Below are 26,760 nucleotides of genomic sequence, written 5' to 3' on the forward strand. Positions count from 1 at the left end.
AATTAAGCGATGTATTTTTTCCATTAGTAAAATGCTTATTTTGTACACTAGTGCGTAAAGTACTTTTACGTTTTAGTGTCTAAAAACAAATGAGATTGATTACATCCACGCATATACAAGCAACCAATTGTTTTATTTATTCTATTTATTCATTATTGAAAAATTATCCATGTTACCGAGGACAACTGTCAATTTTTCTCATTGTATGTTATATTTCGTAGAGTAGTACGGAAAATTAAATTTTAATCGTAAGATATTTTACCGAAAAAAGTGAAAAAAAAGTTTAAAATAACACTACGCACGAGTAACACACAAAATGTACTTTACGCAATGGTGTGTAACGCATTCAATTCTACACGCTAGTGTCTAGAATGAGAAATTAAGTGTATACAGTGTATTTCCGCACTAGTGTATAAAACGCTTATTTTATACACTAGTGCGTAAAGTATCTCACGTTACGCACTGGTGTCTAAAATCAGATAAAATAAAATAGTGAAATAATTAATTATATCCCCGGATGTATCAGCAGCTAATTATTATTTAATTCTATTTATTTATTACTTTGTCAGCGTTACCGGAGTGTCATCTGATATGATACATATTAGTACTGTCACCGGGATAGACTAAAACATAAATTTAAGCAATGTGTAAACAATTTATTTTGTGCACTAGTACGCAGAGTTATTATAAGTCAAAAAGTGTATAAAATAATACTGTACGCGCAAGAATGTCATACAAAATCCAGTGTACACACTAGTGCGTAAAGCAATTCATTGTATGCGCTATTCCTTAAAATATGAGATAAATTAAAGTTTAAAAAATGTATTTTTCCCACCTGTGTATAAAATGTTTATGCACTAGTGCGAAAAGTATTTCACTTTATACATTAGTTTTTGTCTAGATTCAAATAAAATAGAGTTAATTGCATATGTCATATATCAGCATTATTATTTAATTTTCTTTATTTATTTCTAAATAATTGTCAATGTTAAGAAGCATCTATTAGTATTGTTGTCGAGACACATTAAAATATAAACAATTTATTTTTCTCCTGAATATGTCGAATATATATTTTGCGCGCTTGTGCGAAAAAGTTATATTTTATACGTAAGTACTTTACGCATTGTAGTGAAAAAACATAAATAGATATGTCACGTAAATTACTAATTTATTGTAATTGCAACTTCTCAATATCATAGAAGTAAATCAGGCTTAAAGAATGTATAATAGACCGCCCTGTATATTTTCCACGGCTTATTCATACTCCAGTTTGCATTGTGACTAAGTAGATAGAGTGCACTGCTGTGCGATGAAGATATTCGAGTTAACTTGGCAGCCTGAAAAGATTTAGTATGACCCAATGAAAGTAAATTTTCTAGTAGAACTTTCATATAGAATACATTCAAACTTTTACGTTTTTATGCAGCGATATTGATTGGGCTTATCGCAGAATAACCAGCTGTATCCGTATAGTACAGTTTTTTTTGTAATGTATGTTTAGGACAAACTAGGATGATAGTATTAATGAAATTTTGTGATAAGAGAACTATTGCCTTGCGTAAAGTAGTTACGCACGCTCTATAGTACCGCGTACAGTATATATTATATGTCATTTCATTAAACAGATTAAATAGTTTCATTTGGACGAATTATAACTAAACTTTACTGATAAAATAAAATACATTACGCGCTAGTGCGTAAAATACTGTTACATAAGTGACTGTTTAGTAGTAAACTGCTCAATTTAATGAAAAGATGTGGAGAGAATACTTGAAGGAGAAGATTGAAAGGGTTGTTATTTACTACAAGGGGTAGTTGTTCGAAAAATCTAGAGTTTATAACGGGGACTTATCGTATCCAAACAGCTTTCTATAAGTTCATATCGGGGTATTTTAGCTTACACAGCGTTAGATCTAATCCCAAGTTTCTCTACCGTTCTATACCACTTTTCCAAGTTTTCTCATTTTGCTTATGTCAGTCATCTTTGCATAAAGGCATGTTGTCAAACACTGGATAATACCAATCGTACACTCTCCCTACTACAATAATAATAAAAAGATGATGCCGCTCGTTCTAACATGACAACGGTGGATGGGGGTCTATACGGCTGAGATATGAAATAGCGGACAATTATTCGAGAAATTTGTACACGCTTTGTTGGCCATAAGCGAACGATTTTCCCAAAAATTCCTTTCGCTTTACTGATAGCAAATACAAAGTGGTTACATATCTTTAGAAACTAAAAAATTATTAAGATTCGCACAACTTTTTCATATACAGGGTGTTTTTAAATAAGTGCGTTTCTTCAAAGGGACCACAAAACAGCAAAAAAAACTCTCTCTCAACGGTAAAATAAAAATATTTTTATTGAAAACAAAGTTTAGTGAGAAGAAATGTTGTCGGAGTGAGCATACGTTGAAGAGTCTTGGTGTGGAGTCGCTCGCAGGTATACGGTATCTAGTCTCTGGCGCCAATCTGCAGTGGATCTTTTCCTGGAACCCTGGTGCGTCCCGTGTCTGTTCTTTGTCCTTGCAACTGTTAGACTGGGTCAGTTGCGGACATTTGTACCTACAACCACATTGGAATTGATCTATTTACTGCACTGTAAACAATTGATTAAGTGGGGCAACGAAATTTTTTGTTTTCACGTACCCTTTGAAGAAATGCACTTATTTTAGAGAAGCCCTGCATAGTTAAACAATGTAATCGTAGTATCATTTGAAATTTGGCACGTAGAGCTCTCAGCTTCCTGTAGATAGCAGAGGAGTCCTGCTGGTTTAACCGTAGCAATGCAGGAATCTTATTAGATTCAAATTGTGTAACAAAATGGAAATTCTGTATATCAAGCATTACATAGCCTAGGGTTATAACCACCTAATCCCAAAACGTTAATTGAATTTCCATACTTAGGTGATGAAGAACTCAAATCAACAGTGGCAACTATAACAAGCACTTTCACGGTTGAAAATAAAAATTAAATTTGTACTACTCTGTACTAGTGCGAAATATTATAATTAAATTCTTTACCTGACAACCGTTCAAAAATAATATAATTAAACAAAATTAAATTGTTAAAGCTGAGTATTTCTTTTAGCGGGACGGTCTGTGACTCAATTTGGAACTTATTGCAAAATAATTCGCTGGTGCATAAAATTAATTACTTTGCGCGATAGTGCGTAAAATTAAATATACGTAGACACATGCATGCAGCTCGTTTGTAAAGTACCTTTCTCATCCACCTCTTGGGACAATATATTTTCAGTTCCGACATATGGAACAAATATTTAATTATAAAATAGATAGAATGTTGCTAATGTCTCTAGATAGATTTTACTAGATTGTGCCTTAAGTTATATAACTCTGGAGACACTGCCGCTAAGAAATTTCACAAGACTATCTACAGAGAAATGCAAATATTATTCCACTGTATAGAACGTTCAATTTGTTAATTAAATGCCCTCTAAGAGCATTCCTGCTTTCTTTGGTAGGCGAAATAGTCGCCTCGTCAAAAATTCATTCACTCGCTTGAATTACAATTATTTCGGTACCGAGTTAAACGCATAAATTTTTTTATAAAAGTACTACAATGCCGGCAGGTGATAATCTCATTATTTCTGCAATCTAAAGGGATTTTTACTTTATTAGAACAGTATAGAACCGTTAGTATTCTTGGACGTTTTTGTAATACTATTATTTTACGCGCTAGAGCGTAGTGTACAACATGCGTAGTTAGTACTTTACATCTACTTGGAGGAAAACATTATTTAATTTAATTCATCCAAAGGGAAGGAAACCCAATTATATGATACCCAAATACATTGCAATACAAAAATATGTGTACCTAATAAAATTACAATAAAAAATGCAGTGTTCAGTTAATAAAATAATTGAACAAAATAACATATGTGTGTACATAAATAATTAAACACAAAATAAAATACAGACTGTTTGATTATAAAGGCGCCGAGCTATAACTCGATTACCTATTTTTGGACACCCTGTATACTGTAGATGAGTGGTGACGTCATATTTTTTTTAATAGTACTGTATAATTTTTTTTGCACATTTTGATAGATTTTTTTATTTTCTTTCCAACCATATAAAAAGACGCCCGCACAAATCTTATGGAAATTGGGTCCCGGTCAAATTCGCTGAATTTTTGATATGTGATAAGAGTTCATCATACTGGTCAATTGTCTCAATGGCCACAAAGCTCAAAAATGGATAGTTTGGCCGGTACAGAGCTTTAAAGCTCCGAATATCCTCCACGGATTTATGTATATGCGCAGTGTGTATAGACTTTTGAAATAGCCTATTTCATTTTTTTTATTATCTAGGTTTATATTTTTGAGGTTGCTGAATTCAGATCTGTTGTTAGATTTTCAAAATTGACAGTTGGCAGCTGTCAACTAGCTGTCAATTTGCTATAATAAAGCCAGAAACTTGTTTTTTTATGATTTATTTTTTTTTTTTTTTAGTTCGATAAGTTCAAAGACGATATCAAATCAATAACAATGACTATCGGCAGCTGTCATTTAGCTGTCAACAATTCTTCAAAGTCCGGTAATAAAGTCAAAAAATTATTTTTTGTTTATAACTTCAAGTTTTTTAGATAAGTGAATATAAATATGATATAAAATTATGTAGTCATCAGCTTACAGCTGTCAACAAGCTGTCAACTAACTGTCAAAATGCAATAATAGAGCAAGTAACTTATTTTTTGTGCTTAACTTTGTGGATAAGAAATCAAACATGATATAAGTTTATGACATCACTTTTGAACTCAGTGATCTAAGCAACTTAAAGCTTTTTAAAAAAAGTAACTTTTTGACTTTATTATTGCATTTTGACAGTTAGTTGACAGCTTGTTGACAGCTGTAAGCTGATGACTACATAATTTTATATCATATTTATATTCACTTATCTAAAAAACTTGAAGTTATAAACAAAAAATAATTTTTTGACTTTATTACCGGACTTTGAAGAATTGTTGACAGCTAAATGACAGCTGCCGATAGTCATTGTTATTGATTTGATATCGTCTTTGAACTTATCGAACTAAAAAAAAAGAAAGATAAAACATAAAAAAACAAGTTTTTGGCTTTATTATAGCACATTGACAGCTATTTGACAGCTGCCAACTGTCAATTTTGAAAATCTAACAACAGATCTGAATTCAGCAACCTCAAAAATATAAACCTAGATAATAAAAAAAATGAAATAGGCTATTTCAAAAGTCTATACACACTGCGCATATACATAAATCCGTGGAGGATATTCGGAGCTTTAAAGCTCTGTACCGGCCAAACTATCCATTTTTGAGCTTTGTGGCCATTGAGACAATTGACCAGTATGATGAACTCTATCACATATCAAAAATTCAGCGAATTTGACCGGGACCCAATTTCCATAAGATTTGTGCGGGGTCCTTTGTATGCCTTTGTATAACGAAATTTTTGAGAAAAATTTAGAAAACTTTCAGCCTTTGACTTTAGTTTACGGTGTTCGCTTTCTAAATCGTATCAAATAGAAGGCGCTGGAAAAACAATTTTGCATACCGCTATATGTCACATATCGGTTAGTTTGTAATAATTGCCGTCACCTTTCGAAACAATTTTGCATACCGCTATCTGTCACATATCGGTTTGTTTGTAATTGCTGTCACCTTTCAACTTGTAACAAAATGAATGATTTTAATGAATTAGTTGATGCAGGTTTATTATGAATGTAGAAAAAACAGTTTATCGACATTACATTTATATCGGGAACGCTATCCTAATAGAATTTCCTCTAACGGAAGAAAGTTGAGTAAACTTGAAGCAAATCTAAGACAGTTAAGGTACAGGAAAAATATGTATGTAACAATAACTTAGTAATATTAGTAAACAATACAATGTTAAATGCAAACAAAAAATGTAAAATGAATAGTGAAATTTAAAAGTACTGTTCAAACTGTTCATCTTCAAATTACACTTCTACTGCATTTAATTTAAAGTTGTGTGGAGTATTATTTATTGCGGTACTAATTTTGTCTTTCAACTGATCAAAGTTATTTGGTGGTGTTAGATAAACTTCGATGATTACGATTTCGATTTAGAATTGCGAAATTCATTTTGTAATATTTTTGTTTACTTTATAATCATATTTTAACCTTCTTTTTTTCGGCTATATATTGTTCTTTTTTCTGTAAAAGATCTATTCTATCTCAGATTAATAAAGTGCATACGTAATTGATAAAATTTTTAAAAACGAATGTTGTAAATCTGATATCGGATTCGTGATCAGTGACCCCGAAAACCCCCGAATATCAAATTTGGCGCAAATGTGTTATTTTTTGAAAATTTGGTCGGCCATCTTGAATTTTGCAAAATTGACCTCGGATTCGTGATCAGTTACCCCGAAAACCTCTGTATACCAAATTTGGCGCGAATCTGTTATTTTTTGATAATTCGTGACCTTAATTGACTCGTTTTTTTTAGGTTAGAAAAAGATCCATCAATTCTGACAGCGGATTCACGTTCGGCGTGGTCTTAACCATATAAATGAATATTTGAGTATAGAAAAAAAAATTGTAGTTTTCGTAACACTTTTTGGTGAATTTTTGCTATTTTTGTCCTGTTTTTTGAGGTTAGGAAATTCCTGTCATGTGATAACTAAATTCTGACACCGGATTCGTGATCAGGAGGCAAAAATACTACGGATAACATATGTCGCATGAAAAATACAGACTTTTTGTTTTGTGTGGCTATGTTATCAATGAATAAAACAAATTTTGACAAACAAAAAAAAGAATAAAAAATCAAACAACAGATCTTAGTTATGAGAAGCAGAAAAAATTATTATAATTTCATTTATTTCCAACACGTTTTCATCATCCAACTGTAATAGCCTTTATGCTTATCATGGCACACTGTTCTGGCAAGTTGTTAACTGGAATTTTGATAAACACAACAAAAATTGGAGAAACCATCAACTATTGACTGAAGTGAATCAACCGATAACAAACAATGGCTGGAATTCTAGACACCCATGACCGTTTGATGGATCTTCTGCAATCTTACGTTCGACATATTTTACATAATTCTTGTAAGCATTTTCAATTTAATAATTGATCTAAGAGTGTTAATACCAGGATTCCATAGAAGAGTATGGATAATGTTTTGGAAAATAGAACAAAATATATTCGAGACTACAGAGGCCTATGAATTGGATTAGATCAAAATAGACCGACATTTTAAAGGTAGTGCTTAAATTTTCACCGTAGTTTCGAATACCTAGTCAGCTTATGATATCGATTTGCCGGTCCGAATCCTTCACCGGGACAACACCGTCACTTTTTATTCGCTACAAATTTCAGCTATTGCCTATTTGATGTCACCCAAATAGACACAATTAAACGACAATAGGCGCCATTTAGCCCGCAGATATATGTATATATTGTTTTACGTTCGACAGAACAGAGGGCGATGGGGTTGGTACGCATAAACTCGACATTTGTTGTACAGCGCCATTATAGAGACATCACGATTTCTGTGATAAGGGTGATCGATGGGTACCAATAGTTGATTACTTTGTATCTCCGAACACAATATTTTCACCCTCTCTACGCGTCGAACGTGAATTGGAATTATTTGTGATAATAGCTTGTAGACATGCGACCCGATAGGAAAAATATAATAAATTGCTACATTCGCTTAAATTACGCTCGGCGATCGTTCATGTTATGGGTGGCAAATTGTTTGCTCCTAATGGCAGACTTATCGCTTCAGGATTTCCATTTTCTTTCAGAAAATGGAGGTGCTACTTGTTTACTATCACATACTCCACCGGCAAAGTATGTCTTTTAAAGTTCCACAGTGTATAATAATAAAATGTAACTATTATTATTAGTTTTGTTACAATTGACAAGGACAAGGGTGTTAATCGTAACGTGTCAATTTGTAACAAACTGTAAAAAGTATCTAACAACGTCCTATTTTAAATATAGACTGACTACAGAAACACTATACATTAAACAAATAAGAATCCGTTAATGGAAATGAAATAGTAATTGTATTTTCCGCAAAAAGATCTTGAGCATATTCAGCCAGTTATTTGTCCCGTTCCTTATTTAATTTTGCAACTTCTGTAATTGATGCATTATTGCGTTATTGGGTACTTGGCTTGTTACTTCTTGAAATATGTATTGAAGAATTACGTTTTTTTCGTTCACTTTTCAGTTAACAACAATCTGGATATGAAGAAAATGCAATTCAAATATAACAGTCATTGTAACATGTTACAATTGATATCAAATATATGTTACAATTGACATCATCAGACGCTACATTTTAATTTAGTGCAATCTAAATAATGAAGAAAATAATGTTTTAATTCAAGTGCAATCGTCAATTGTAATATATTATGACTGACACCAAGCATGTTACAATTGACACCAGCATACGTCTTTTTGTTTAATGCAATTTATTTGTAAAAAACAAGCATAATCGAAGTTGAACATATTATCTAAATCTAATTCCATTTCATTTCATTTTCATTTTATTTAAATCTAATCTAAATAATGAAGAAAACCAGTGTTTGTAATACAAGTGTAACCGCCAATTGTAACAAGTTACAATTGACATCAAATATATGTTACAACGGGGTGGTTGCATAAAAGTTATGTAGCGTTCTATCACTGAATATTATTCTACAATGAAAGTTGTTGCGAACCGTATAACAATTTTTCTAAAAGCTCTTTACATAAATGTTTATGATTTTAAAATTTTTATCAACTTCTGACAGACTAGGCGACGGGTCTTGTTATTACAGAAAACTTCTTATTTAAGTAACTTCCGCATTTTTATTACGAAGCTTCCTATTAATTAATTAATTAGACATCGCAGTGAAGTCACAGTTTCGCACGGTATTGCTGTCCGCCCAATTCGTTTTAGTTTGATATTTTTTAAATTCCCAGTTAAATGATTTAAAATTTAAAATTTAATTTAAATATATTTATTTAATTTAAAATAATACACAGGCATTGTTTCATTTTCTGTTAATATCTATAAAGGTGGTGATACTAAATGTATGTTACAATTAACACCATCAGACGCCATCTTATTTAATCCCACTCATTTTTTTAAAAATAAGCAAAATATATATACTTCAACACTCAATGTAGTTTTCATATTTTAAACATTTCATTCACAGATATCTAGATAACGGAGAAAATTAATGTTGTAATGCAAGTGTAACCGTCAATTAAAATATGTTACAATTGACATCAAATATATGTTACAATTGACGCCATTAGACACCATCTTATTTAATTCAACCCATTATCAGAACAAAAGCAAAATAAGTGGTATAATATATACTCATATAGCTCTCATATTAAACAATTCGATTGACAAAGATCTGAACAATGAGGGAAAATTGTTTATATTTTGTTTTGTTGTAATATGTTACAATTGACATCAAATATATGTTACAATTGACACCATTAGACGCCATCTTATTTAATCCAACTCATTATGAGAACACAAGCAAAATAAGTGCTATAATCTATAATCATATAGCTCTCATATTAAACAATTCAATTGACAGCGGTCTGAATAATGAAAAAAAATTGTTTAGAATTCATGTGTTATAATTTAATTGTAATATGTTATAAATTGACATCAAATATATGTTACAAATGATATTGAGTACATATTACAATTGACATCTTTAATCTACTTGAGCCTTAACGAACAATGCAATTATAATAAATAAATAATGATTTATTTTATTGGGTAAAATAACGGATGAGTTTTAAAAAGTTCGCCGAAGTTTTGAATTTACGGCTATATTTAGCCAAATATTCCTTAAATACCCCAACTTATCGATTAAAAGGTGGGGCATTTCGAGGAAAACCAAATAAATTAGCATTGTTTACTAGAGTTGTTTAAAAATAATTACATTTCATTCAGTCGTCCGTCTTTTTTTGCCTGGGACCGTTTCACGTGAAATTAAATAAAGGGAGATTTGAACGTGGTGTGCGAGGTGTTTTTATTGTTCTGCCGTGACTGTTACTCATTTCCAACATTAAAATAGCTTTTTAGACTATAACAGGTATTTCGCTAAACTTGGGAACCCACTTTTACGCTCTGTTTCAACTTTCACTAAATATAATTAATAATATCTAAAAATATACTTCGTAATATGAATGAGATATAGATTTTATAGAATAGTATTTCTAGCATTTCATTATAAAAACACTAAATATACACCATTCTATAAAAACTGGAAGAAAATTTTAAAAGTTTATTTAGTTATAAATTGGTCAGATTAAAATCATCAATTATCACTAAAAATGAAAACAATTTATTTTTCACACTGGTGCGCATGGATACTTCACAGTTATTGTGGAAAGGTTTTATTTTATACCCAGTAAAATACTTATATATTTAAAATTAAACCACTTCGCTCGAAATTAAATAGTTCTTCATTTACTCCAATGTGGCACCACTTGTTTTATGCCTATATTTCCGCCAGTGGTTATTTTTATAGCTAATTTAATACGTATGTACAAAAATAATAATCCTTTGAAAATCTCAGCACTCTACGAAAACTTAGCGTTTATTTCGATACAATTACCTTACACCCCGTGAAATGATAATTATTCCAAAAACAATCATTCCTTTTCGAGCTCTACAAATGCTAACGCTATTTTCTTTAGTAGTCTTAAAGCAAAATGCTTTTGTTGCGTGTACAACCTTTCTTTTATTGAGGGAAATTCATATTTGGGTGATTTGATTAATTATAGTAATCAAAAACGTATTATCAAATTAACAAAATAATACATTTTGCAGAAACAGATTTAGAGAGAAACAGCAATAAGATTTCTTAGTCAGAATTTGCCAAAAATATTTTGTTTATTTCAACATAATATAATTACTAAAACATTATTTAGAAGTAATTACTTCAATTTAGCGCAATATTCAGTTGCTGCACTAAAAATGTACTATAAAATATTTGTACGTAATGTACTAAGGCTGTCCAATGTCCAAAATCTAACTTTTATGCACAAATGCAGAGAGTAAACATTTTAGTAAAGTAATATTAAAATATTTACTCCAGACATATCTGCGTAAAAAATCAGGTTTTGAGCACTGACAACGCACAACTTTACGCACAAATATTTTATAGTACATTGCTTTTAATGTACTATCTAAATATTGCAGTAAAATATAAATATTCATGAAGCTGTAATTTAAAATATGGTATAAAATATTTGTGCGTAAAGTACTAACGTTAGCCAATATTCAAAATTTAACTTCTACGCACAAATGCGGAGAGTAAATATTTTACTATAGCTAGCAGTATTAACATCTTTACTCCAGACACATGTGCGTAAAAAATAAGGTTTTGAACATTGAACAACGTTAGTACTTTACGCACAAATATTTTATAGAACACTACTTTTAATGTACTAACTGAATATTGCAGTAAAATGAAATAATTGTTTGTTTAAATTATCTACTGTATATAAATATTCATGAAGCAGTAACTTAAAATATGGTATAAAATATTTGTGCGTAAAGTACTAACGTTAGCTAATGTTCAAAATCTAACATCTACGCACAAATGCGGATAATAAATATTTTACTAAATGTAGTATCAAAATATTTACTCCAGTCACATGTGCGTAAAAATTATGTTGTGAGCATTGAACAACGTTAGTACTTTACGCACAAATATTTTATACACTGATTTTAATGTAACAACTAAATTTTGCAGTAAAATGAAATAATAACTCTTTAATAATGTTTAAGGAGTTACGATGTTAACATGTAAATAAATAATTTTTCGCACTAGTGTGTAGATTTATACATTACGCACTAGTATAGTAATGTGCGTAAGATAGTAGACATTTTTGTTTTAAAAGAGGTTTGTACATAGGCTATTTTAGAAATACTAAAAATTATGCTCCAATATTAATATTTTAATAAAAAAAATATTTTAAACATAAATAAAAAACTCGATGTATGTTTAAATTATCTACTTTATTCAAATACTCATGAAGCAGCGATTTAAAATATGTCACTACCGTTCTAATGTAACGCGGCATTTTAAATTGTCACGCTATTGATTTTTGTTGTGCCGTATGTAATCAAATGGGCATCAAACAGCAATAATTGTATTACTGTTAAATTAAAACGCGAGCAATATATTTAACTGTAACAACTATGTATAATCCTATTAAAAAGTAATACAAAATAACACAGTAATACGGAAATAGTAAACTCTGATACACAATAGTATAGAGTTGCTAGGAGCAGAAGTTGGAAATAATACATTTTTTGTGTGAGACAATTTTTCGTTAACATAACTGAAGAAATAATATTCAGGACCTCGAAGAGAAAAAATTGTGAAAAGAAGTCCTTTTTTATATAAATTAAATTGTAAACAGTTTATTTTACGTCCTAGTGTACAAAATGTTTCGTTTTACGCACTAGTGCTTGAAACAACATGGGTATTATACTAAAATATTTACTCTACGCAGTTGTGCGTAAAAATTATATTTTGGACATTAGACAGCTTTGTACATTACGCACAAATATTTTATAGTACACTTTTAGTGTAGCAACGGAATATTGTACTTTTAGACAATGTTTAAGTTATGCAGTTCAAATGTAAACAGCTTATTTGCGTACTAGTGCGTAGAATATTTACATACGCACTAGTGTGGAAATGTTTAATTTTTGCGTAATGAACAGCGTATGTAAAATTAGTACTTTACGCGTGGTAGCGGAAAAAATGTTTATTGTAGTAAAAGAGAATAATTATCTCCAACTAACGTTTAAGACAAATTAGTTTCTTTATTCAAACAAACCGATGGAAACTTGTCGGTAATATATTTCCAGAACGTCGCAGTTCGGTGCAGTATTAATTACTTTGAGAAATAGACCTATAACCTTCTTGAACTCCCTGGGCTTCCACTTCTGCTGAAGAGGACAGGGAGTTGAAATGTAGGATCCTTAGGAAAGCTTTGTGACGAATGGCTGTGTAGCTTTAAGTTGACCTAAGCTTCAAACAACCACACACAGTTTGTATTAGATCGTGAACTTGCAGCAAGAAAACTTAAATAAATAAAAGCCCGGGATGTGGACAAGTTTTACATTTCACCTCATGACTCTTCACCTCAAGAACAGAGTTGCCCGATGTGGTCAGGTCAAAGTTGACTACTTGTGACCAACTTAACGCTTTATAGTATGGTATGGTCTTTGAAATAAAGAACCGCTGCATAGGGTGGTCAGTTTTAAACGCGCACAGGGTGTTGCAAAGTAAAGACCGTTTATACAGTGTCACAATAACGTCTAAAAATAAGTTTACACAGGGTGTAACTTTGAGTGGGGGTCGTATATATCATAAAATATCGAAGAAATTAAAATCAAATTTGACAAACAAGTACACAAATTTGTCGCTATTGAACTCTGCTAGGCTACACACTGTCTATTGTTTCTGTCGTGGCCAGATAGACGTTTTTTCTATTGCCCCTCGTCTTATGAAACTGGGGACGTCTAAAACCATTCAAACTTTATTTTTCTGCGGCGAAAATTCAGGGAGGTGGTTATTGGGGTCAGCGCATATTCACCGTGACGTTTTAATCGGTGTTGCCATGATTTACGCGCTCATCTTGCCCGGTGCAGCGCATCGCCCAACAATGCATCAAGCAATTAAAAAACTGAAATATTTTGTTCGGTCAAAAAGAGACTCCCACGAAAATCCCGGGCAGATTAAGTCTTATAATCTCGTTAGCACTAAAATGTCCGTAATTTAGAGCGGGATTTATCCATTGAGGATTTTCGTTGGCCCAGTAATGCGTGTTATGGTGATTTGATATTGTGTTGTTTAAAAAAAAGTGCTCTCACGCGACCAAAAACGCCGGGCAATATTTCAACTGTTTCAGAACAGGCGCTTTCATGTATAATTTCACCAGGTTAACCGCATACACATGGCTCAGTCACTTAAAATTAAGTCTACGAAATTATTTGGAAAAAATCATTACTGATTATTCCGAAATATATAAATTTCAGCAAAAGTGTATTGTAATAAAAAATTACATTGAAAAACCTATGTTTAATTGAAATTACGAATTCAACGTAAAATTTTAAGTAATATCTTCACGTTACTTTCAATTCCGTCATCGACGAAATAAACATGAATTTTGTATAAATTACAATTTTGAATAACAAATTCGAATTTTGAGTGAAACGAATTCCACATGAAATTTAGAGTTCAATTACAAAATGCTTAATCCTAATTTGCAGTTTAAACAGCAAATTTCTAATGAGAATCTGAAATTCTTAGTGAAAACATGAAATTACTTGTTTAAACTTTGGAAAATCTGTATAGAAATGTAAAACTCGAATTCCCTAACTTAAATTTCGTTTCGAAGTACAAATAAATTCAACTTTAAATAGAAGTACGAAATTTCAAATTCCAGCACATAATTTAGAATTCAGATACAAAATTTAAAATTCATACCCTAAATTTCGAATTAAAACTTGAAATTTTGAGTCAAAGTATGAATTTTCAACCTCAAATTTCGTCATAAATTTTAGTAAAGTGAAATTTCATATTTAATTTAATATTCCCAGCCAGACAAGAAACATTGAATAAAAATCCATAATTTCAGTAAGAACAATTTCAAATTCCAGTATCGAATTTAGAAATCAATTTCGAGTTCAAACACGACACTTCGAATTAAAACTTGAAATTTTAAACCGAAACATGAAATTTCGACATCGAATAGCTGGAAAATTAGTAAAAAAATTCAAGAATTCAAATTCAAATTTCGATTCGATTTATTTCAAATGGAATTGCGAAATTTGAATTTTATTGTTGAAAATTTAGAATTTAGATTACAAAATTTAAAATTTCAACATAAAATTTTCAATTAAAATTTGAAAATCAAAACACGAAATTTCGATTTCAAATTTAAGCTAAATTTATATCAAAATGTGTAAATAATAATCAGAAATTTCGAATTCCTACCTTAAATTTTGATTTGAGGTACAATACAAACGAATTCAGACACGAAATTTCGTATTGAAACTTGAAATTGTAAACCAAAACATGATATTTTAACTTCGAATTTTGATTAGATTTGCGATACAAAAAAATTGATGATTAAATTTCAAATAGAATCGCGAAATTTCGAATTTCTCTATTGAACTTGACAAGGTTTCAAATTCAAACGCGAAATTTCGAATTAAAATTTGGAACTGTGAATCGAAACATGGAACTTCAATTTCAAACAAAATTTGTATAGAAATATAAAATTCCAGCTACATAAAATTTCCAGCTTAAATGTGAAATTTTGAATAAAAATACAATTTCGAATTCCTACCTTACATTTCGATTGGCAGTGTAGACGGATTGACATTGACACAGAACTGGAAACAAATTTCAAATTCCAGTATTTCCAATTGCCTCAATTCTACAAAATTTAAATCGAACACGAATTAAACCTTGAAATTTTAAATTTGATGACATGACTAACGGAATTGCGAAATTTCGAATTCCAGTGCTCAATTTATAATTCAGACAAAAAAATTTAAATTTAAAATTTAAACACGAAATTTACACACACAGTAAATTTTCAGTTGTAACAAGATATTCGACGTGCAATCCAAAATTTCGAAATTCACTTCTAAATTTACAAATACCAAAAGGAAATTACAAATTTCAAATAGAATTGTCGAGTTCCATCTTAAGAATTAGATTTCACTTAAAATATGGGTCCTAACACTTCTAAATTTTGAGTTAAAACACTGCATTTGAAATTCCATCTATATCTCTAATCCAAAAGAGAGTTACTTGTATCTTCGCATGGCTTAGAGTTTCATCGTTATACCCATCCTAAGAGATACTTAGCTTATTAGATATTTCGATCCGCATACCGATTAGGAACATCATGAAGACTTAACGACTGAAATAATTACAGGTAACGCGGCTCTCAGACATATATTAGGCAAATAAGTGGAGATACCTCTATGAGAAATATACCCTCTTCCAGGCCGTATAATAATTCATCTTCTCCTTTATTAACCTGCTCGTGACGCGCTATGTAAAAGGGGGCTGTTTTCCTAACAGCTTCGAGAATTAGTGGTGTAGCTAAGGAAACCTGCCTCAGCTCCCGCACTTGAATAAATAACACCACTACATATCATTTTCAACGATGTTTGTTTACTTTAGCATATTAGCATATGCATTGCCATGCCGCCCGACATGAGATGTCGAAAAACGGCGCGAGCTTTGCCAATTTCGACACATTTGCGAGATAACTGAAAGGCAGAACTCAATATTTCAATTCCATATTAGATTTTAGTGAGCATAAAAAAACTAACAACTGCTGTTCCGAGTAAAATAGATATGTCTTAGCCAAAGTGTAAAATCCATCATTTTATACAAAAATGTCTATTCATCTTTACTTATTTTAGACAGTTACATTTAACTGTTCGTTTTTGTGTTTGAATTAGATTCTACCTACTTTCGATCAGAGATAAAGATGGAAGATTTGGAAATATTTTAGTTATTCGACTTAAAGTTCAATCTGAAATAGGGAATTTCATATTCTTAACTATTTTAAAACCAGTTTTGGAATTTATTAAAATATTACAACTGAAAATTTAATGTGTATATGAATTCCGTGTTTGAATTTTAAATTTTGTGTCTGAATTTGAAATTCGCCACTAGAATTTGAAATTTCAGTTTTATTCGAAATTGTGTAATCGAATTCATTTGAATTGTACTACAAATTGAAATTTGAGGTAGGAATTCAAAAATTCCTTTTTCCAAAGTTTGAGGATTACATTTTTAAATTGTAATTTCGTGTCCTAAATTTTAAATTTTGTTTTGAATTCTGTTCGACATTCAGGTACCGAAATCTTCTGTAGCTTAAATAAAATGGAAGACTAAGCTAAGAACTAGATATTTTGTATAGTCTTTTCGACAATACTGTAAGTTGTTTCATATTGTGATTTAGAATTTCTTCTTAATTCGAAATTTTGTGTCTGAATTTGAAATTTGGCACGGGACTTCGAAATTTCGCAGTTTTATTCGTAATTGTGTAATTGAATTCATTTGAAATATACTGCAAATCGAAATTTAGGGTAGGATTTCAAAAGTTCCTTTTTTCTAAAGTTTGAGGTTTAAATTTTGAAATTGAAATTTCGTGTCTTAAATTTTAAATTTTGTTTTGAATTCTATTCGACATTCAGGTCGAATAAAATCGAAAACTAAGCTAAGAACACGATATTTTTCATTTCGGCGATACGAAGTTGAAATTTCATATTTTGATTTAGAATTCCTTCTTAATTCGAAATTTCGTGTTTGAATTTAAAAATTCAATTCACGTTTCCATGAATTCATGTTTGAATTCAATCTCAGAATGTCACATTTAACTGTTTGTTTTTGCGTTTGAATTAGGTTCTATCTACTTTGAATCAAAGATAAAGATGGAAGTTCAAATATAGAACTTGAAAATTGAAAGTTATTGGACTTAAAAGTCGAATATTCATTCTGAAATTGGGAATTTCATATGCTTATCTATAAATTTAAAACCAATTTAATAAAATATTACAACCGAAAATTTAATGTGTATATGAATTCCGTGTTTGAATTTTAAATTTTGTGTCTGAATTTGAAATTCGGCACTGAAATTCGAAATTTCGCAGTTTTATTCAAAATTGTCTAATCGAACAAAATTACTGGCTATTGGAAAATTATATTAATTTACCATTAGAGGATCTTACCTTACTAAACAAATGTGACATTTTAGTTCTCCATATGCCAACAATTTGGACCAAAATGAATGAAAATATACTTCAAATCGTACACTATTTGAAAACTCAAAGATTTTCGAAAATATATATGAATTTACGTCTTTTTTTTCAAAGAACACAGCCACAATGATTTTCCCCAGTTTTTAGTCGTGTTCTGTAAATTCTCTTAGATTGAATTTTACCGGTCCCATTTTCGTGAGGAAAATATAAAAACTGGTCACGTTTTTTTTGTAAAATATGGCTAAATTGTCAACTTCAGTAATAAATGAATGACCGTACAGTATGAATTGGCTTACACAGACGACAAATGCACGGTTTTGTCGTTGAATAGGGGAAATATATAGAAAATAAATGTCCAAATCAGATTATTCGTTACAACTGCTAACATATTGATTTTAACCCTCATATATCTTCCCTCATATTAACTGTGAACCGTTTTGTATCATCCCGTCAAAAATATTTTGGCTTAATAGGGAACACAACACGCAAAAATTTCCAAACAGTATCTATAAAAAACACAGCAAATAACAGGCGATGTAAATAAAATACGTCATACTTTTTCCGCAAGAATCCTAATTTTTCATATCATCGAACGATTGTTACTGGAAATGAAAAGGAAAATAATAATTTCCCACGGTTTCATAACTGTTTTTTTCGAAACGGTAATTTATTTCGTAATATTTTTAAAACGTTGCAAGTACACTCGATTTTAAAAACATTTCTGATTCGTTTAATAAGTGTAAATATTTTACAATACTTACTATTACATCCCCCAAAAACAGTTAGCTATTACATTTCGCTTGTAAACAGTAATTAGCAATTTCACAACAGATAATGCGAGTGTCTATAATGCATCACCGTGTATTTGTTTAATGTAATTGGAAAATATTTACTTTGGCTCCTATTTAATTGATAAATAGCAACAATTAAATACAATTACTTTTTTAATGCATATGTCGGTGGGTTATTTTTCTCTCATATGCGACAACCCACTGCGACCTTTTTTCAGTTGCTGCTGTAATATGTATTATATCAGGCGGATTGATATTATGCAAATCTTCGACAATGATTCATAAACTAAATACAGTGCTTTGAAGAACAATAATCGACAGTTTTCATTAAAAATTATTTGAAATGATTAAAAAAATACTTCAAACCTATTAGATTTAGTTATAAAATATAAATTAATCCAATTTTTTTCAATTACAATTAATATGTATCATAAGATAATGACATAATAACATGAAATCATAATTATTTTCAATGTTAATAAGATAACGCTGTTTTTTATGTAATACGGTTGAAAAAGTACTTATATATAAAAATAAACCATAAACAGTAAAACAAAATTGACCACCTTCACGTGACCTTGGGGTCAAATGGACCCCACATATGATACATCATCTGAACGTGGAACTTTCCGCTCTTTCCGAATCCAGTTGGGGAATAAGGATTGGTTTGACCTTGAAACTTAAGATCAAGGTCGAATTTAATTAAGGTCGCCAGTATATTGATTTATTGATATCCTACAACTTTTAACTGGGGGTTCGGGTCACTTTGGCAAATCGGTTAGTTAGTCTGGGTAAAATTTGTTTTACAATATTTTCTACACTTTCCAACGTCGAATATATTTTGAGATGCTCTGTATCAGTGATTACAACAGTGTCACATTCGATTGCGTATCTTGTAATTAATCATATCAAACTGATTTAGTCGGCATCAACTGGGAACAAATTTATGTTTGCAATTAACTTTAGTAACTAAACCAATATTTTCCGAGTTAATTGAAAATTAATGATTCTCGTGCTTTGCATATCTCTGGCTGTGTATGTTAAAATGCACTGTTATGGTTCTTGTAAAAATTTATTAACATGCGAACAACAGTACTCTTAGTGCTAATTAAAACCACAAGCCGACGTATGTACTTTATTACATCATATATTTGACTGTAATTGCTGGTTTACTTATAGCCCTTTTTTCGCCAACAAAATATCTCTCACGCGATATTGTAATGCTTCAACCGTAGTCTAACGTTAGATACATGCATTGACTTGTTTGCAGATGTTTATTCTGAAAATTGCCTCTATTTAAACATCGCCAAATGTCAGTCATTTAATAATTAAAATACAGTATCCATATAAATTTCATTGATTCAGTTAATTTTTTGAAACCTACAGTACGATTACTACGAACCTAAACACTGTTACAGCATGCTCATTAACGTTTCTTTTTGAGATAATTAAAAAGTGTTGACGCTAACGGGATATTTCGTGCAAATATTTAAAAAATTGTAGTTAAATTGTAAAGATATCGGAAAATGCAATGTTAGAGTATTTAAAAATTAGTAATTACATTCCAAAGGTTCGAAAAATGACGTTTTTTAGACTCTAGAGGATAAATTTTACTGTCTCATAGAAAAATAAACCAGCGCCCTATGTCGGGTACATGGTACATTATTTTATTAAATCGTAAATAGAATGAAAGGAAGAATGATATTGAGAAGCTTGAAAAATGACGTCTTTTAGACGTTATATGACATATCCTTATTTTATATGAAAAATATCAGGCATACGCCTTGTTTTCAAGGATGTTGTGGTGTACTGTGTAATAAGATATTCGTATAAAAACATTTGCAGAAAACAATAAGAGCCAGTTGCGTTTAATAGGTTACAAAAATTACGTCTTCTACACGTTATACTACATATTCTGCGCCTCAATAGAATACAGACTTTTGTATACGAATTTTACACGTATTGCGTATTACGTATTTCATTATGATATAAGGTTGAGAGGTTTTAAATTCATAAAGTTTCGTATGTCGAAAAACGTGTTTTAAACGTTATTCGACCTATCATGATCATCCATGCAAAATATATATTTTATATTTTAGTGTAGATTGCAACAAGACATTCCAAATACAATATTTTAAAGTAATCGTTATTTTTAAAAAAGTTTAGAATCAATAACGTGTATTAGACGTTATAAGACGTATTTCATTAATGATGAAATCAATTTTTTACCCGCATTTCGGAAGATACTGATGTTATTTTATAATACTAATGATTAAAGTATTTGAAGAAAAGTGCTTGAAGGTAAGAAAAATTACGTCTATTAAACGTCATACTATGTATTCTGCTCTTCAACAGATAAGATAGATTTGTGTACGAATTTATAATGCATTACATATTATTTTATTGACTTTTAAACGATATAATTCAAAAATTGAGTGGTTAAGTCTGATTAAGTCTGAGTATGTTAGAAAAGTGACGTATTTTCGACCTTACTTGACGTTTTGTGGATTTCCATGAAAAGTAAGCATTTTAGATCTTAATTATGCTATTGTAGTTTGATTTTAACACATTAAAAGTTGAATTATCATTATGTAGAAAAATTACTTCTTTTAAACGTCACATTATATATTCTGCTCTTCAACAGATAAGGTACATTCGTGTATGAATTTATAATGCATTGCATATTATTTAATTGACTTTCAAACAATATAATTCAAAAATTGAGTGGTTAAGTCTGAGAATATTAGAAAAATGACCTTACTTGATGTTTTGTGGATTTCCATGAAAAGTAAGCATTTTAGAAAAAATACGTCATTTAAACGTCATATATATTCTGCTCATCAAGAGATAAGAGACATTTGTACAATGAATTCCGTCTTACTTCATTGACCTTCAAACATAATTAAAAAATTCATTAGTTAAATTCGAGAATATTAGAAAAATGACGTATTCTCGACGTTCTCTGACGTTTTCTGGATTTCCATAAAATGTAAGCATTTTAGGTCTGAATTAGGCGCTTATTGTAGTTTATCTCAACACATTACAAATTAAATTGTCATTGTGTAGAAATATTACGTCTTTTATATGTCATCATACACGTATTCAAAAGATAATGGGTTTCGTTATGTTAAAACGAAACGATAGTTAAATTTAGAAAGTTTAAACGAATGACGTGTTTTAGACGTTGTTCGACCTAAAATAATTGATCGTCTATTTAAAAGATACAAAATCAATGACGCATATTAGACGTTGTGTGACGTATTATATTTTCATGAAATTAATTTTATGCCAGTATTTCGGAAGATACTGATGTAATTTTATAACATTAATCGGTAAAATATTTTAAGAAAAGTGACTGAAGGTCAAAAACGTTACGTCTTTTAAACGTCATCCTACATTTAGAAGAGAAAACATGAAATATACGACTTAATGACACTGCGATTATTTCATTGCATTTAAAATTAAATATTCAGTTTTAGATTCAGAAATAACGTTTTTTAGACGTTGTTCGACGATTTGTGGATTTCCATTGTGTTGCACTTCCTTCCCTTCCGGAGCATAAACACGCAATCGATACGTGTTGCAAAAAGCTAATTTATTTAGCAACACATTTCAGTTGTCGATCAATTCGAAAAAGACGTTGACCTCTGGCAACAAACGCACGCAGTTAGTCAACAGCCCGTCCGCTTCTGTGTCCTTTGAAGTGGTCATTGATTTACAACGTTAACAGTTGGTCAATGAGACAGTTAATCCCTATCTGGCAAACTGATAAGTAAATATCTGGATAAACATACAGCGGGCCAGTTTACATTGCAGCCTATCTAAATCTATTCGAGTTAACTAAGTTAAATGCTTAAATCAATTACATTTACACCGGTTTAAGTCCGCCGTTGCCTGGGTGGCATCCCTTTAGTATATCAATATATATTTGTTTGAATGCAGCATCTAGTGTCCCCGGAAAAGATCGATATACGAGACCCGTTCATTATTTATTGTCCCCGATGAAGAGAGAGCAATGCGAGACACCGGAAACGATTTTATTTTTTACAAAATTGCCCCTTCGGGGTGGAGTACACGTCGTATATCCCCGGGATGTCCGAAATACAATTGAGGCCTCGAAATTATAAGTTATGTTGCTCGAGGAAATAAAAAACGCTGGCTTCTGCAAAAAATCACTATACTTTTCAATTTTAAATAGTCACGCAAGTGTAAGTTTATTATAGTGTAGTGTACCTTATTTACTACATAGTACAGTACCTAACTTAATTAGTTATTAACACTATTTCCCATGGCGTTTCATCTCCTGAGTAATACCCATGAATTCCCATTGCCAGATTTTTTCTAGCATTTCCCTGCATTACCTAGAATTTCCTTTCATTACATATAATTTCCTCAGTCGAGGAAGATGTTTTTAAAACAGCTGTAACGATACCAATCGGGCTTTTTGAATTTGTTAGGATGCCTTTCGGCTTAAGAAATGCGACCAAACCTTTCAATTACCCTATTCATGATCAAGAAATAAAATATTTGCTACACAAAATCGTGTATTGAATGCCAGGCATACTAAATCTCGTGTCAATAATTTTGATATCCCAAAAAGTCGTTCGTTCTTCGAACGATTGTAGACATACAGTACTTGCAAGAGATTTGCAAGATGATCAGAAGCTTATCCACTTTCTAATATCGCAGAAGATACCATATTTTATTATTTAATGAATACATCTGTCATTTTGGTGTACTAGTATTTAAGACATACAGTTTTAAAGAATAACAAAGAATTAGTTGGTATGACATAATTAAATCTGCATTTCTTCTGGCAGATGATGCAGAAAATAGTGCAACACACCACAACACAAAATATCTAAAAGTAACTTTCGTTGTAATTGATTAAAATATTATTAAAATCGGTGTAATAGCTTTTCCAGTTGAGCAGTTGCTAGTGAAATATAAAATATTTAATATTTCTTGTTCTATAAGAAATTTTAATTTCCACATAACACATAAACAATAAAAACTAATTAGTATGACATTTAAAAGAGCTATTTTTTTAAATCTTTATTTAAGTAGAATAATCCTGCTTGTGTATGGTGTAGAAATAGAAATTTGTTTTGAATTATTAAAGTCTAGTTGTCGACTGCCATGTTCTATCCTTATAAATGAAGTATGTACGTAGATTATTCATAAATGTCACATTCTATATAAAAATGGTATATTAAATGTTCTATTAAATATAACTTCTACCTCTTTTCTAAAAATTACTATATTTTCGTCGTTAATGAGGAATAAACTCGTAATAAAGAAAATACTATTAAAATCAATTTACCCGTTTGTGAAAAAAAAAAACAACAATTTTGAACATGAGGTGTACTTTTCTCTCTACTTTTTATTGAATTTTGATACTGTTTGGTAAGGGCAGGAATTATTAAATTTTTAAACAGATTATATAAAAAATATCAATAAAAAGCATGATTATAGGCATTGATACAATAATTGGAATGTTTCGAAACCTGTAGTTTTTTCTGTAAGCATTATCAGTCTTTGACGCAAAATATATTTTACATCAAATATTTCGTGCGTCACTTTTTTAATAACTGTTTTCTGTTTTCAGATTTAATGAACAAGCCAAGACACAATCCTATCGAAGGTAAGTAAACTAGTCTCAATTAATATTTTTAAGTTACTTCGAAGGAAAGCTAAATCAAATTCATTCAAAAACTTTCATTATATATATTCCTTGATACCATATATTTAGATATACAAAAGGTACACTACAAGTGATTAATAAGAAACAAATACCTGACACTGAAATCCTATTTTTGTTTCTACTACTTATTACCTCGCATTACCCCCACCCCCACTTCCCATTATCCTTACATTTCCTTGTAATTGATTAAATTTCCCCAGCGGTTTACCCCTCGATGTGGAAATTTTAGACAATAAAATGATATCACAGTACCAAATCAATATCCATTATTTAAATTCACATGTTCATGGTTGTAACATATTTTTAAAAATTGAAGTTATTAGTGCTTATCATCAGATTTCAGCTGCGGAAGATGTTTTTAAACGGCTATAACACCATTCGGGATTTGAGTTTCTTAGGATACCTTTCGGCTTAATAAATGTGACACAAAGATTTATCAATTAAACACACCCGACATATTGAAATTCTATTTTCGTTTCTAATACTTATAACATGTTTAGACAACGACTAATACGAATCTTGCCCACGATGAAATAATTAATTAATTTTTGTAACGTAAAACAAACTGAAAAATGATTACGTATTTTCCTCTTATAAATATGTTCCTTTAAAATTAGTATTACATCCTTTGTGGTAATGAATTTTTCATAAAAACCAGCGATATTTGTAATATTAAAAGCGTAAAAGTTAAACCTTAAGAAATGCCCCAGACGTCTTATTACGGATTTGACCGCATCTAAATATTACATCCTCCTTTTATTTCAAGGAAGAACCACGATAACGCCCCCAGGACGGTTAATTATATTTCTTATCTCCTTGATTTAATAAAATTGTAAAAAGTTAAGGAAACGTATTAAATGGAATCTTATTTATTTAAGTTAAGGATTCCATGAGTCCTTTTTCCATTCACCAGGCGACGTAACGCTACATATTGTCGCCATACGTTATCCACACTTTTTAATTAAAAACTAATTATAGTTACTGATGCACTTTTTATATCTTAAATAAAAATTGTGTGGCGGAAGGGCTGGCGAGTAGGGTTATTCCTAAAAGAACATCGCAATTACCACTCGTTTCGGACCGATCGACGCTACAGCATTTTATTTAGCTTCAGTAATATCTGTAAATGTAATATATGCCTACATAGATCTCCGTTCAAGTCGAGAGGCAAATTCAACGAGGTATGTAGTGATACATCGCGCATACTTGATGGTCATTTAGTATCCTATTTAATGTAATATATTAACGGTTCACTGTATCATTTTCAATTGTGTTTTACGTGAAAGATGTAGTTAATAGACCTTTATATTTCTTTCCACTGATATTAAAGCTTTCGTATACTGGTAATGCGATTAAAATACGTATGTGTTGCTACGCAGAACATTGTGTATGATGTGTACGAAAAAGTACAAAAGTTAATAACAGTTTTTTATGAAAGCAATGATTTTCTACTACCGTGCGTAAAACACAGTACACACTAGTGCGTAAAGCATGTACTATACGCAGTACTTTACGCACTAGTGTGAAAAATCCAAGAGGTTAATGTTAATTCACAAATCTCACATCAAACTGTGTACCATTTCCAATGAAACGTCCTGTGTGTGCGTTACTGGTATATAATTAGTGGTTGCGCCGCCCTTTAGACAAAAATTGATGATACACTAGATAGTTAATTCAAGTACTAATAATTTACTTGTGCCAATCAGTATAGAATAATAAATTAAAGGTAAATTAAGTTCGGGTGTAATTAACGAAAAAATTGAAATAAATGACCTCCTATCGTGTTTTGATGGGGCTATACCTTATTAATTATTTCGTTAAAATCAATAATAAGCAAATACCACTTGCCAGTCGACATAGACTGTCTGGCTGGTTACCAATTTTTTTTATGCGTAATTTCGGAGCTCTCAGAATAATTATGCGATGTGGGTGTTTCTTTAGAATAGTGATTAATTAACGTTTTCATTTGGGCAATGGGAAAGATCGCCACTGTATCAGCACAAAAATCGTGCAGAATATAAATTAAAATATTTTTTATATTCTAAAATTAAGCCTCTAATACATCTCGATTTAACAAAAGAAAATACATATTCATAGCCATATTTAAGCCAGTCAAAATAATGAAACAAATGGAGAAAAAATTGAAATACGACTATATAAATTAAAATTAATTATTAAAATAATTCTACAGAGTGACCTAAGTTTGCTTGTCAAATAGTGGCGAAACATTTTAGTATTCCAAAATGTATCTTTGAAACTTATGTTAAAAACTACCTACTCTGTGTAAAGATATCGCGTTTTTATTAACAAATATATAATACTTGTTAATATTTAAAAATATCTTACTCATTCATTCAAAAGTCTGTTTGTCGGTCACTATTAAAAACACAATAAAAGCTAGGTTAGTGACCGAATACCAAATTTGAAATTTATTACAACGCTAATTAGT

General features: G+C 30.7%; 2 long non-coding RNA genes across 2 annotated transcripts in view; one reads left to right on the forward strand and one right to left on the reverse strand.

Annotated features, from left to right (window-relative positions):
- Positions 1-24,252, forward strand: part of LOC108906250 — a 107,754-nt gene extending 83,502 nt beyond the window's left edge. The window contains exon 3 of the long non-coding RNA XR_001964290.1: positions 24,216-24,252. This is a non-coding gene — a long non-coding RNA (uncharacterized LOC108906250). The remainder of the gene's footprint in view (positions 1-24,215) is intronic.
- The window catches only part of LOC111691385, a 131,394-nt gene that overhangs the window by 7,504 nt on the left and 97,130 nt on the right, over positions 1-26,760 (reverse strand). The window lies entirely within an intron of this gene.

This window comes from Anoplophora glabripennis, unplaced genomic scaffold, assembly GCF_000390285.2.
Source record: "Anoplophora glabripennis isolate ALB-LARVAE unplaced genomic scaffold, Agla_2.0 scaffold32, whole genome shotgun sequence".
NCBI lineage: Eukaryota > Metazoa > Arthropoda > Insecta > Coleoptera > Cerambycidae > Anoplophora > Anoplophora glabripennis.